Source organism: Loxodonta africana, chromosome 3 (genome assembly GCF_030014295.1).
Source record: "Loxodonta africana isolate mLoxAfr1 chromosome 3, mLoxAfr1.hap2, whole genome shotgun sequence".
NCBI lineage: Eukaryota > Metazoa > Chordata > Mammalia > Proboscidea > Elephantidae > Loxodonta > Loxodonta africana.
In genome coordinates, this window is record NC_087344.1 from 152,360,434 (window position 1) to 152,373,274 (window position 12,841).

General features: G+C 40.2%; 2 non-coding genes across 2 annotated transcripts; both read left to right on the forward strand.

Annotated features, from left to right (window-relative positions):
• The first annotated feature begins 295 nt into the window (after positions 1-295).
• On the forward strand, positions 296-456 carry LOC111748546 (U1 spliceosomal RNA). Its single transcript, XR_002784239.1, has one exon. It is a non-coding gene; the product is annotated as a U1 spliceosomal RNA (small nuclear RNA).
• A 7,652-nt stretch (positions 457-8,108) lies between these two features.
• TRNAG-CCC (transfer RNA glycine (anticodon CCC)) lies at positions 8,109-8,179 on the forward strand. Its single transcript has one exon. It is a non-coding gene; the product is annotated as a tRNA-Gly (tRNA).
• The last annotated feature ends 4,662 nt before the right edge of the window (positions 8,180-12,841 follow it).

Genomic DNA, 12,841 nt, shown 5'->3' on the forward strand with positions numbered 1-12,841 from the left:
ATGTGTTTTATGTCCCTTGTAACCCAAGAAGGAGAGCTACAGCCAGGGAGGAAGAGTTGCTTCAGCCAGTGGAGGCAGCCTGGGAAATACACAGATGAGGTGGCAGAGGAGTTACTGGTGGGACTCTCTGCTTCCAGGCAGTGTGGTTGGCTGGGGTGTGGCTTCCAGTTGAGGGCTGTGGCTTGAACGAAACTGGAACGCAAAAGCGGCAGAGGGCGAATAGAGGGGAGGGTGGAGGCCTTGAGCATACAGCGAAGAGATATGAGGCTGCACTGTGCCAGTTGTTGTTCTGCTCATATTTACTTGGCAGAAAAGTTACCATGATCAAACTTTGTGGTTTTCCAAGGGTGAGGCTCATGCATTGCACAGCGGATGTGCTTACCCCTGCGATTTTCCCAGATATGGGAAATTCCACTGCATAGTTTATTGTAGTGGGGAGCTCCACGCTTTTTCCTAACGTTCTGCGTCTCAGGACAGACCCTATTGCACGTTTGCATTCTGCCTTCTAAGTTCCTTCCGTACCTGTTTTTCCTTTAAAAAGCCAAACCCATTGCCTTTTAATATAAATCCCGTCTCACAGTGATCCCGTGGGGCAGAGTAGAATTGCTCCAAAGGGTTTCCAAGGAGCCGCTGATGGATTCGAACTGCCAACATTTACAGTTAAAAGTCGTAGGTCTTATCCACTACACTACCAAGGTTTCTCGTCAAATACACTCGTATTCCTGCTGAGTACCTACTTGACCTGCAAAGTTTTGACATTGTCAAACCGGAACTGCCAACATTGTTTCTCTGTTTCTCTCTTCTCTCTCGTCCTTTCCCTTACATTTTCCCTTCCACAACTTTTCCGCTTTTAACTGCCTCATCTTCCACCCCTGCTTTGGAGACAGCTCGCCTCCATCCTGGGACACACACTACTGGTCGGCTTTCCCGCCCGCGCTTCTGCCCCCCGGAGCAGCTTTCCCTGCCCTGAGCGAAGCCTCATGCGCCCTCTGAGAAGTCGCGGCTTGGTCCGCCTGCCTCCAGCTTCCTCTCCACGCTTTGCTCCCACCTGCAGTGAAGAGGCGGCTCTGGCTGCGGACTCGGCTTTGGCGGCGCGGGATGGCGGGGTGGGGACGAGCAGGGGACTGAGTGGTGGGTTTCGTTCGGGTAGAGCCTGCGGTGGGGAGCAGGGGAAGAGGGAAGGGACCGCGGCTCCTCAGTCTTGCCATCGCCAGTGTTCGCGTGGGAACACAAAGGCTAGTTGTTGAGATGCAGCTCTCTCGGCTTCCGCTGGTATTCCTAACTGGTAAATGGGGCCTGCTCCCTGATCTTACTGGCTTTCATTTCGTGAGTAAAGTGTGTGGATGAGCCCTACTTCTTGCCCGAAATGTCCTGCCTCTCTCTCGCTCTGCGCCCGGGCTCCCACCTCAGACAACTCGACCCTTGGCAGGCCCTCTAGGCTGGGGGGCAGACACCCACAAGAGAAAGGGCATAGGGCCTGCCTGATGCACGACGTGGGCGACTCAGCCTTCCTATCACTCCAGAAGGCCTTTTCATTTTCTTCTGGGAAGAAGGAGGCCCGAGGGCTAGGGTTTCAGGGAGGCTCTGGGAACAGGATGCCCTCCTACTGGCTTTATCCAGTTGCTTCAGACATCTCACTGCTTCCTCCTCATTCTATCCTGGTAGTTCCTTGAGTGTTGCGGGGAAACATTTCTTCCTGCACCCCAGGTTACACATATCCTTGTGTTGTTCTGAGTTTTAAATTAAAAAAAAAAAAAATTAGGTAATGTAAAAAGTTTTTTTTTCTTTACCTAAGAGGTGCCTTCAGTGCTCAGTAAGTGGGAGATCTATTATTTTTTTTAGGTATTTCCAGTGAATAGGTCATTGCTTATTGTCATGGATTGAGTTGCGTCCCACCAAAATATCTGTCAACTTGGCTATGCCATGATTCCCAGTATTGTGTGATTGTCCACCGTTTTGTCATCTGATGTGATTTTTCTAAGCATTATGAATCCTATCAGTATGATGTTGCTGAGGTGGGATTAGTAGCAGTTATGTTAATGAGGGGAAACCGTCGTGGCATAGTGGTTAAGAGCTAGGCTGTTACCCAAAATATGTTGGCAGCTGGAATCCACCAGGTGCTCCTTGGAAACCCTGTGGAGGCAGTTCTACTCTGTCCTTTAGGGTCACTATGAGTCGGAATCCACTGACCGAAACCGGTTTGGGTTTTTTTCGTTTTTTTTTTTTTAATGAGGCAGGACGCAATCTGCAAGATTAGGTTGTGTCTTAAGCCAATTTCTTTTGAGATATTAAAGAGAGAAGTGACAGAGAGGCACGGGGACCTCAAACCACCAAGAAACAAGAGCCAGGAGAATAGTAGTCCTTTGGACCCAGGGTTCCTGGTCTGAGAAGCTCCTAGAGCAGGGGAAGATTAATGACAAGGAACTTCCCCCAGAGCCCACAGAAAGAGAAAGCCTTCCCCTGGAGCTGGCACCCTGAATTCGGACTAATAGCCTTGTACACTGTGAGAGAATGAATTTCTCTTCCTTAAAGCCATCCACTTGTGGTATTTGTATTATAGCAGTGCTAGATAACTAAGACACTAATTGTTCCAGTCGTGAGGATTTTTGTTTTCTGTATATTGAGACGTAGCCCATACTGAAGGCTGTAGTCCTTGATCTTTATCAGCAAGTGCTTTAAGTCTTCTTCACCTTCAGCAAGGTACTCACAAATACAATGTGAAGAGAATCAATTAGCATCTAGATTCACTCATAAAATTGAGAGATTTACATGTATTCGGAATTATAGAGACATTTCTATGAATCCTTGTTTCAAAGCAGAGTTGAAAATGGAAATTAGAAAAGGTTCTGAACTAAATAAAAATGAAAACTCTGCACATACTGCATAATGTGCAGCTAAACGTGTCCTTAGAGGACAACACACAGCTTTAAATGTGAATGTTAGAATTTTAGTGCTGATTGTTAATGAGCTAAGTCTCCATCTCAAAAATATTACCAGAATAATAACAACAAAAGCAGAAAGGAGTACAATTTAAATATAAAAACAGAAATTTACATTTAGAAATAGAGAGGAGAGAAGATAAGCAGTTGGTCATTTATAAACACTACTAAAACTGACTACATTCTGTTAAGTGGGAGGTAGAAAAGAGAGAGAAGACACAAAAAAGCAACATGAGGAATAAAACAGAAGTCATTACCACTGAACTAGTAGATATAATCTGATAATAAGTGAACAGATATGTGCCAATAAATTTAAAAAAATAGAGGAAATGAACAAATTTCTAGAAAATATAATTACCAGTAATGATTATGAAAAAAAAAATTAAAAGAAAGTCCTACAGGTATTAAATAAATAAATAAGTTAGATCAGAATTTAAAAATTTCTTGCAAAGAGTATGCAAAGACCAAATGGTTTGCTAGAAGAAATGACTTCAATTGAAAACAAACTGTAAAAAAAATTAAAATCTTCTCCAAAATATTTTATGTGATTAGACTGGAACCTGTCTTAGTCACGTAGTGCTGCTGTAACAGAAATACCATAAGTGAAATGCTTTAACAAAGAGAAATTTATTTTCTCACAGCCTAGTAGGCTAGATGTCCAAATTCATGCATCAGCTCCAGAGGAAGTCTTTCTCTCTCTGTCAGCTCCAGAGGAAGGTCCTTGTCATCAATCTTCTCCTGGACTAGGAGCTTCTTTGAGCAGGAACCCTGGGTTCAAAGGACGTGCTCTGTTCTCAGCGCTGTTTTCTTGGTGGTATGAGGTCCCCAACTCTCTGCTTGCTTCCCTTTCCTTTTATCTCTCTTGTAAGATAAAAGGTCATGCAGACCACACCCCAGGGAAACTCTCTTTACTTTGGATCAGGGATGTGACCTGAGCAAAGGTGTTGCATCTGACCCTAATCCTCTTTAATGTAATCTAATCTTGCCTCATTAGTCCTAGGAAGAGATTAGGATTTACAGCAGATAGGGCCCCTTAACCCTAGGTAGAGATTAGGATTTACAACAGATAGGACAATTATATCAATCACAAAAAGGAGGACAACAACACAATACTGGGAATCATGGCCTAACCAAGTTGACACACATTTTGGGGTACACGATTCAATCCATGACAGAACCAAAACACTGAAAAAGGCAAGAGGAAAAACAGAAGCTACAGGCAGGCATCATTGATAAATAGAGATGCAAAAATCCTTAAGAATATTTTAAGAAAACTGAATCCAAGAATACATTGGCATAATATAGTATGTTAAGTTTATGTTCTACATCCTAGTTTGGTGAGTAGCATGGTGCCCGGCTCAAACATGGAGGCTGACCGTGAGGCTTTGAATGTATGTTTCTCTCCTCAGTCCTGGCAATAATCCAGTCTCATGCATCAGGTTCCTGAAGGGGCTGAGTATGCCGCTTCTGAGCCTTCCATTACAGGGCTTTGACCTATAGTTTTTATGGTTATAGTTACAGATCAGCCAAATAAAAAAAAATTGGATCTCTTCTGGTTTCACCTCCTCAGCCATGACTGAACCAGTTTGAACCTGTTTGAAGCCCAGATTTAAACAGGTGGTGAATGGGAGATAAAAAAGACATTGTTAATTATACATGATATTTCAAGGTGGCAGAGTCAGAATTTTATTCCTATCCTTCTTCTTTCCTTTCCATACATATCCTATAAATCTACCTCTTGACTTATTCCAAATCTGAAGATCCATTCAGGACCCTTTTACTACCTTACCAAACCCATTGCCGTGGAGTCAATTCTGGCTCATAGTGACCCTATAGGACAGAGTACAACTGCTTTGTAGAGTTTCCAAGGAGTGCCTGGCACTTAACCACTATGCCACCAGGGTTTCCTTTACTACCTTACATGCAAGCAAAATTTTATTCTTGCTCTTGCTGTTCCTAATTGCTGTGCTATAGTTTCTCTACTTTGTGGACTGATTGCGGACTACTATTCTTGCTAAATTCCTTTTCTCATGTACTTATCTGTGTGTATGTGTGTGTGAGAGAGAGACAGTGATAGAAACAAGAGGACAGAAAGATTCTTTCATTCATTAATGTCTTAGTTATCCAGTACTGATGTAACAAATACCACAAGTGGATAGCTTTAACAAACAGAAATTTATTCTCTCACAGTCTAGGAGGTTAGAAGTTCAAATTCAGGGCACCAGCTCCAGGGGAAATCTTTCTTTCTGTGTCAGCTCTGGGAGAACGTCCTTGTCATCAATCTCCCCTTGGCTCTAGGAGTTTCTCAGCTCAGGAACCCAGGTCCAAAGAATGTGCTTTACTCCTGGTTCTTCTTTATAGGTGGTATGAGGTCCCCCACCTCTCTCCCTGTCCTCTTTTCTCTTTTACGTCTCAAAAGAGATTGACTCAAGATACATCCCAGTCTTGTAGATTGTGTCATGCCTCATTAAGAAAACTGCCTCTAATTCTGCCTCATTAACATGATAGAGGTTAGGATTTACAGTATATAGGATAATTATATCAGATCACAAAATGGAGGACAACCACACAATACTGGAAATCATGGTCTACCCAAGTTGACACACATTTTTAGGGGACAGAATTCAATACATAATAATGAACAAATATAGACTGAGCTATGCTAGTGTCTGTGTCAGTTCCTGAGAATATGTTATGTACATACACACCCTTGGCTTCCTGGGAATTATCAATATTTTGGAAGATGAAGACAAGTAAAGCATGATTACTTTAACCCCCCCCCCGCCCCCAAAAAAACCCAGCCCAGTGCGGTGGAGTTGATTCTGACTCATAGTGACCCTAGAGGACAGAGTAGAACTGCCCCATAGAGTTTCCAAGGAGCACCTGGTGGATTTGAAATGCTGACCCTTTGGTTAGCAGCCGTAACAGTTAACCACTATGCCATCAGGGTTTCCATGACTGCAATAGAGCATGATTAATGCCACAATATAAATGGACACATCAGTAGGCATTTAACTCTATTGAGAGGATCAGGAAAATCTTTCCAAAGGAAATAACTTCTGAACTGAGGCCTGAAAAATGAGAATAAATCAGAAAAAGGAAGAGGGAGTGGTGAGAGACAATTCCCTATTGAGGGAAGAAAGAGTGTGGAAGTGACTCAGCTCCAAATTCTTCACTGTTGCTGGATTTGAGAATTGGCAGGAGTATGATTTGAGAATTGGCAGGAGTATGATGAGCATGAAGGGAAGGGAAACATGAAGAGAAGCCAGGTACAGATCAGAAAGTATTAAGACATTTTATTGAAGAAATATGAGAACATTAGGTTACAGGAATGTCCAGATTTGGGCTGTGGAAGGGACACTCAGGATGAAGTATGGAAATGAATTGAGTAGACTAGACTGGCTATAGGAAGCCCAGCTTTTTATCTAGCTTTATTAATGAAGGTAAGAATTGATGTATGGAAGAGTGCAGTAATAAAGTGAAATTTAGTTTATGGAGTGTCCATTTAATTTAAGAAATGTTCATTAATTCAACTGGAAATAAATTGTTGTGTTGTGAGAGTTTTTATCCAAAAGAGAATAAAAGTTTATCCACAGAGGATACCAAAGCCCAGTTTAGGTAACAGAATCTGGGGTAGTAAGAATCAATGTATTTAGCATGGGTAGTAATGTACTATTTTATTGATGGATTTAAACACTCAGGACAGTGCACTACTCTTTGGGAGACACTGTGTTAAGAGTAATTATAGGGTTGAGGTAGAGAGTGGTATGTGTAGAGGTAGACAGGGATGCAGATAAGGAACTTACTGAAGCATTAAGTTTATTTAGCATTTGTGACTCGGAGATGCATATGAGGCATTGACTTGTAAATTAGGAGTTGCAAGTTAGAACTGCAGGTTGTAGTTTAGAAAAAGAGACTTGGGACTAAATCTAGATCCGGTTGATGTAGGTGGTAATTCAAGGGGTGTTTTTTAACCAGAGTTGGAAACCCTGGTGGTATAGTGGTTAAGAGCTAAGCCTCCTAACCAAAAACTCAGCAGTTCCAATCCACCAGGTGCTCCTTGGAAACCCTATGGGGCAGTTCTACTCTGTCCTATAAGGGTCCTTATGAGTCAGAATAGACTTGAAGCCAATGGGTTTGGTTTTTTCATTTTGGTGCGTGTCTCGTGTGTTGGCAGAGGGCAGATAGAGCTAAAGCTCTGCAAGGTCAACATGACAGTCGACTTCCCTGTTGAGCTCAGGTTTATGACTAGGCCTTGACCTAGCTTGGCTTCTCAGCATGAAAAGCATGAGTACATGTCTGCAGCTCCTGTTTTTCAAACAGTCATAATAACTCCAACATGTGGGAGAGTTCTTCAGTTTAATTTCCCCCAGGGAAATGGGTGAAAGAAGTATCTCTATATTTTACTTTCATCGAAGGACTAATACATTAACATCTCAGCCATCAATACTTACTTAAAATAGTCTACTCCTTATATAACTAATACATCAATGAATATTAATTTAAGAAACTGAATTCTCCAAAACAATTAACCATTGATTGCAAAATTAATGTTAATTTTTTTATAATAGTGACTTTTCCATTTAAATACTTTAAAAAGCAGACACATACTATTCTTGTAATGATTACAAAATTGATCATTATTCTTGCACAAAAACAGTTCAGCAAAAACAGTTACAAAGAACTAAATCGTGGACCGTAATTTGTTTCTTCATTATCTCTATTTTGATTCTTGCCCTTTTCTTCTTCTAATTCTGTTTCTTATTTTTTCTCTAGGTTAGAATTTTAGTAACCTAACCTAACAGATCCAGAAAGGTAACAGTTTGAGGTTCACAGTTGAAGATTTAGGTACATAAACAAGGGACCTGAATGGATGCATTTGCGATGTTTTCTATGGGGGTGTGTTATGCAGTTGAAAACAGCCTTTTTCAGAGCTGTAGTTTGAGCTGACAAAACAGCTCACTTTGATATTTTTGTATTTTAATTTGAATGCCATCACTTTACGCTGTTGCCTGTTGTAAGTCTCCTTTTAAGTCTTAGCTTTGGGTTTCTGTCGGTTTGTTAGCGCTGTCTTGCAAAGACAACACTATTTGAAGCCTATTTCGGAACTTTTTTCAGTGGTTATAGCGATCCTTTCCCCTCAACTTCGTGCTGTAAGAAACAACAGAGGCATTGGTGGTTCAGTGGTAGAATTCTCGCCTCCCACGCGGGAGACTCGGGTTCGATTCCCGGCCAATGCAGCTAGTGACGCACTTTTATTTGCACAGGGCTTTCACGCCTCCAGCCTACTGTGCACAGCTCGGCCACGTGATGGTTCTGACAGCCAGGAGCAGAAGCGGCCAGAGAGCATTTCCGGAACATAAAATGTTAAAGAGTCGCTCTAAACTGCGACTTCCCAGAGCCCACTACAAAGGAGAGTATTTTCATTCTGGGGCTGCAGAAAGAAAGAAAGAAAAAAAAAAAAAAAACTCTTCGCCATCCAGTCGATTGCGACCAACAGAAACCCCACAGCAGAGTAGAACTGACCCCCAGAGTTTCCAAGGAGCTCCTGGCGGATTTGAATTGGCCACCTTTTGGTTAGCAGCCTGAGCTCTTACCCACTACACCCCAGGGCTGCAGAGGGACCTACAAATAACATTTCAAAGAATCAAGTAACATCTAGAATTCAATTACAAAAAGTAAGAAGGAAATTCCATGTATTTGAAATTTTAGAGATGCTTTTTTATTAAACCTTGTATCAAATCAGAGATGAAAATGAAAATTAGAAAACATTCTAAACTGAATAAAAAGGGAAAACTTCCATATAGTGCATTTGTTACTGTTAGTTGCTGTGGAGTTAGCTCTGACTGGTGGCGACCTTACATACAACAGAAGGAAACATTGCCTGGTCCTGTACCATCTTCCTGCGTGTTAAAGTCCATTGTTCTGGCTGTTGTGTCGGTCCATCTCATTGAGGGTTTTTCTTGTTTTCACTGACTCTTTACCCTTTTTTTGAGTTTTACCTTACCAACCATGATGACCTTTTCCAGTGATTGGTCTTTCTTGATGACTTGTACAAAATAAGTGAACCAAAGTCCCACCATTCTCACTTCCAAGGTGCGTTCTGGTTGTATTTCGTCTAAGGCTGATTTGTTTGTTCTTTTGGCAGTCCATGGCGTCTTCAATGTTCTTCTCCAACACCACTATTCAAATGCATTCATTTTTCTTCTTTCTTTTTCGCTGTTCAGCTTTCCCATGTATATGAGGCAATTTAAAAGACCATGGCTTGGGTCAGGCACACCTTAGTCATCAAAGTGACATTTGCAGCTAAACCAGTCCTCAGAGGACAACACACAGCTTTAAACACAAATATTAGAAAATTAGTGGTGATCATTAACAAGCTAAGTCTCTACCTCAAAAAATTATAAAAAGAGCAACAACAACAAAAGTGAATAGGAGCAGAAATCAAATATAAAAAGTAGAAATAATTATACAGAAGAAAAGATTAAGTAGTTGATTCTTTATAAACACTACTAAAATTGACAAAACTAGGGTAAATAGGAGGTAGAAAAGAGAGAAGACACAAATAAGCAACATGGGGAATAAAACAGAAGTCATTACCACTGTATTTGTAGATATAATTGGATAATAAATGAATATCATGAACAGATACGTGGCAAGATTTTTTTTTTAATCAGAAAAAATGAACGAATCCCAAGAAAAATTATCACCAATAATGCTCTTGAAAAAAACTAAAAAGTCCTACACATAATAAATAAATTAAATCAGAATCCGAAAATCTTCTTGCAAAGAAGGACCAAATGATTCACTGAAAGAAATTACTCTAATTGCAAACTAACTCTAAGAAAATTAAAATATGGTATACTTCTCCAACTTACCTTGTAAGATTAGATTGGAACAAAATGTCTAAAAAAAGTAATAGGAAAAACAGAAGCTACAGTCATGTCTCATTGATGAATATAGATGCAAAAAATTTTTTAAATATTTTACCAAATGGAATAAAAAATTATATATATATATGTATATATATAATATATATATATACACCCATTGCCGTTGAGTCAATTCTGACTCATATAGACCCTGAGGACAGAGTAGAGCTGCCCCATAGGGTTTCCAAGGACCAGCTGGTGGATTTGAACTGCTAACCTTTTCGTTAGCAGTATATACACACACACATATATATATACATGTAGGAAGCCCTGGTGGCATAGTGGTTAAGCACTCTGGCTGCTAACCAAAAGGTTGGCAGTTTGAATTCACCAGGCACTTTTTGGAAACTGTACGGGACAGCTCTACTCTGTCCTATAGGGTCGCTATGAGTCGGAATTGACTTGACGGCAGTGGGTATTTTTATATATATATATGTATATATACATATGGAGCCCTGGTGGCACAATGGTTAAACGCTCAGCTGCTAATCAAAAGGTCAGTGCTTTGAACCTACCAGCTGCTCAGCCAAAGAAAAATGTGGCAGCCTGCTTGCATACAGATTTACAGCCTTGGGAATCCTACGGGACAAGTCTATTCTGTCCTATAGGGTCACTATAAGTCAGAATTGAGTTGACAGCAACTAGTTTATATGTGTGTGTGTATGTATATGTGTATATATATAACCATATACATGTATATATACATATACACTCACACATATATATACATATATACATATATATGTGTGTGTGTATGTATATGTGTATATATATAACCATATACATGTATATATACATATACACTCACACATATATATACATATATACCATGATGCTCGGAAAAGTTATCATTAGAAAATGAACTAATCTATTTCATCACATTAATAACTTAAAGGAAGACGATCATAATCACTAAAACAGAGATAAGGTGTTTGAAAAAAATTCACCATCAATTTATGATTAAAAAATACAACAAACAGGACACAACAACGTAGAGATCCCTGGGAGGTGCGAATGGTTAAGCACTAGACTACTAGCTGAAAGGTTAGTGGTTGGAACCTACCCAGAGGTATCTTGGAAGACAGGCCTGGCAATCGGCTTCCAAAAGGTCACAGCCTTGAAAGCCCTATGGAGTAGTCTACTCTGCACACACGCGGCCACTATGAGTTGGACTTGACTCAATGGCAACTACCAACATGCTGGCTACTGTAGCAACCCAATGGCTACTGTAACAAATTACCACCAACTTGGTGACTTAAAAAGAAAAAAGAATAGCTCAAAAAAAGAAAGAAAACCTACAACAAGCATTATACTTGATAAAATACTGACCTTTTCCCTCTTATGAATCAGGAACCACCAGGAATCAGACCCTATGCCTACTTGACCACTTCACAACTGTGATGGAGCACTTAGCCAGTGTGGAAAGGAAAAAAATAAATAAATAAAAAGGTGTAAGAAATGAAAATAAAAAATGAATACTGTATTTACTGACCTCGCCTTACCTGTCCTTTTTGCTATAATAAAACTATAATAGTAAGTATATTGCTTTTCTGAGTTCCACAAATCTGGAAAATAAAATTACAAGTTTTGCCTTATGAAGACAGAGTTTTCTTACTCTGAACACTATAAAGGTTGTCATATTAAATGTTAATAACCTACATACTGTAATAAATAATCTTTAAAGCTTATTTAAAAAAAGAAAACCCATTGCCTTTGAGTCAATTCCAGCTAATAACAACCCTATAACCAAAAAAAACCAAACCCAGTGCCCTGTAGGACAGAATTGAACTGCTGCATAGAGTTTCCAAGGAGCACCTGGCAGATTCAAACTGCTGACCCTTTGGTTTGCAGCCGTAGCACTTAACTGCTACACCACCAGGGTTCCCCCAGCTCTATAAAAAAAAAAAAAATTTTTTTTTTTTTTTTCATGCTGAGTAAAACTGTCCCTTAGAGTTTCCAAGGATCAGATGATGGATTTGAATTGCAAACCTTTTGGTTAGCAGCCATAGTTCTTAGCCACTGATCATTATCATTGGTTGCTAAGCTTAAACTATTAACTAGTCTTTAGAAGTAGCTTGTCTTGTTTCACATAACTGTATATAAGTGATCAGGATCAATGAAACACTTGAAACTTATTATTTCAGAAAACAACAGAAGATTAATGAACACATCTTGTTTCTTCACTAATCTTGAGATTGTCTTGGCAAGGTTCCTAAATAAACTTTGATGATGTTTGAGCACATACTGCGCTCTTATAAGGTTTACCTATTCTGACTTAATCGTCAACCACTCAAAACTTCTTCATTCAAAGTTCCTGATAAAATTGCATATAGGCACCTTGGAAATCTTAATCAGAAAACTGATTTATTCTGGTTTGTGCTGCACAACTTGTTAATTGTTTACTAAACCTACATAGCAATCAGATAATGGAGTTCTGAGTTGCTTGTTGTTGACACATCATTCCAGTGAATTTTAAGGTGGGGGTAGTGACCAAACCAAAACCAAACCCACTTTCGTGGAGTCGATTCTGCATACTGTAAAAGAAAGAAAACCCGTTGCTGTCTCTCTGGCTCAAGACGAAAGCCTGTACCTGAAAGTGAGAGAGTTCCTGACATGAGAAATGGTTCGTTGTTAATGGATTTGAGAGTTGTCAACTGATACTCTGATGAAGGAGCCCTAGTGACAAACTGGCTAATAGGCTGCTAACCAAAAGGTCAGTCATTCCTTGGAAACCCTGTGAGGCAGTTCTACTGTCATATAGGGTCTCTATGAGTTGCAATCAACTCCATGGCAACGGGTTTTTTTTTTTTTTTTTTTTTTTTTTTACAGGCATTCTGGTGAGGAAACCCTGGTGGCATAGCGGTAAAGAGCTAGAGCTGCTAACCAAAAGGTCAGCAGTTCCGATCCACCAGGCGCTCCTTGGAAACTCTATGGGGCAGTTCTACTCTGTCCTAAAGGGTCGCTATGAGT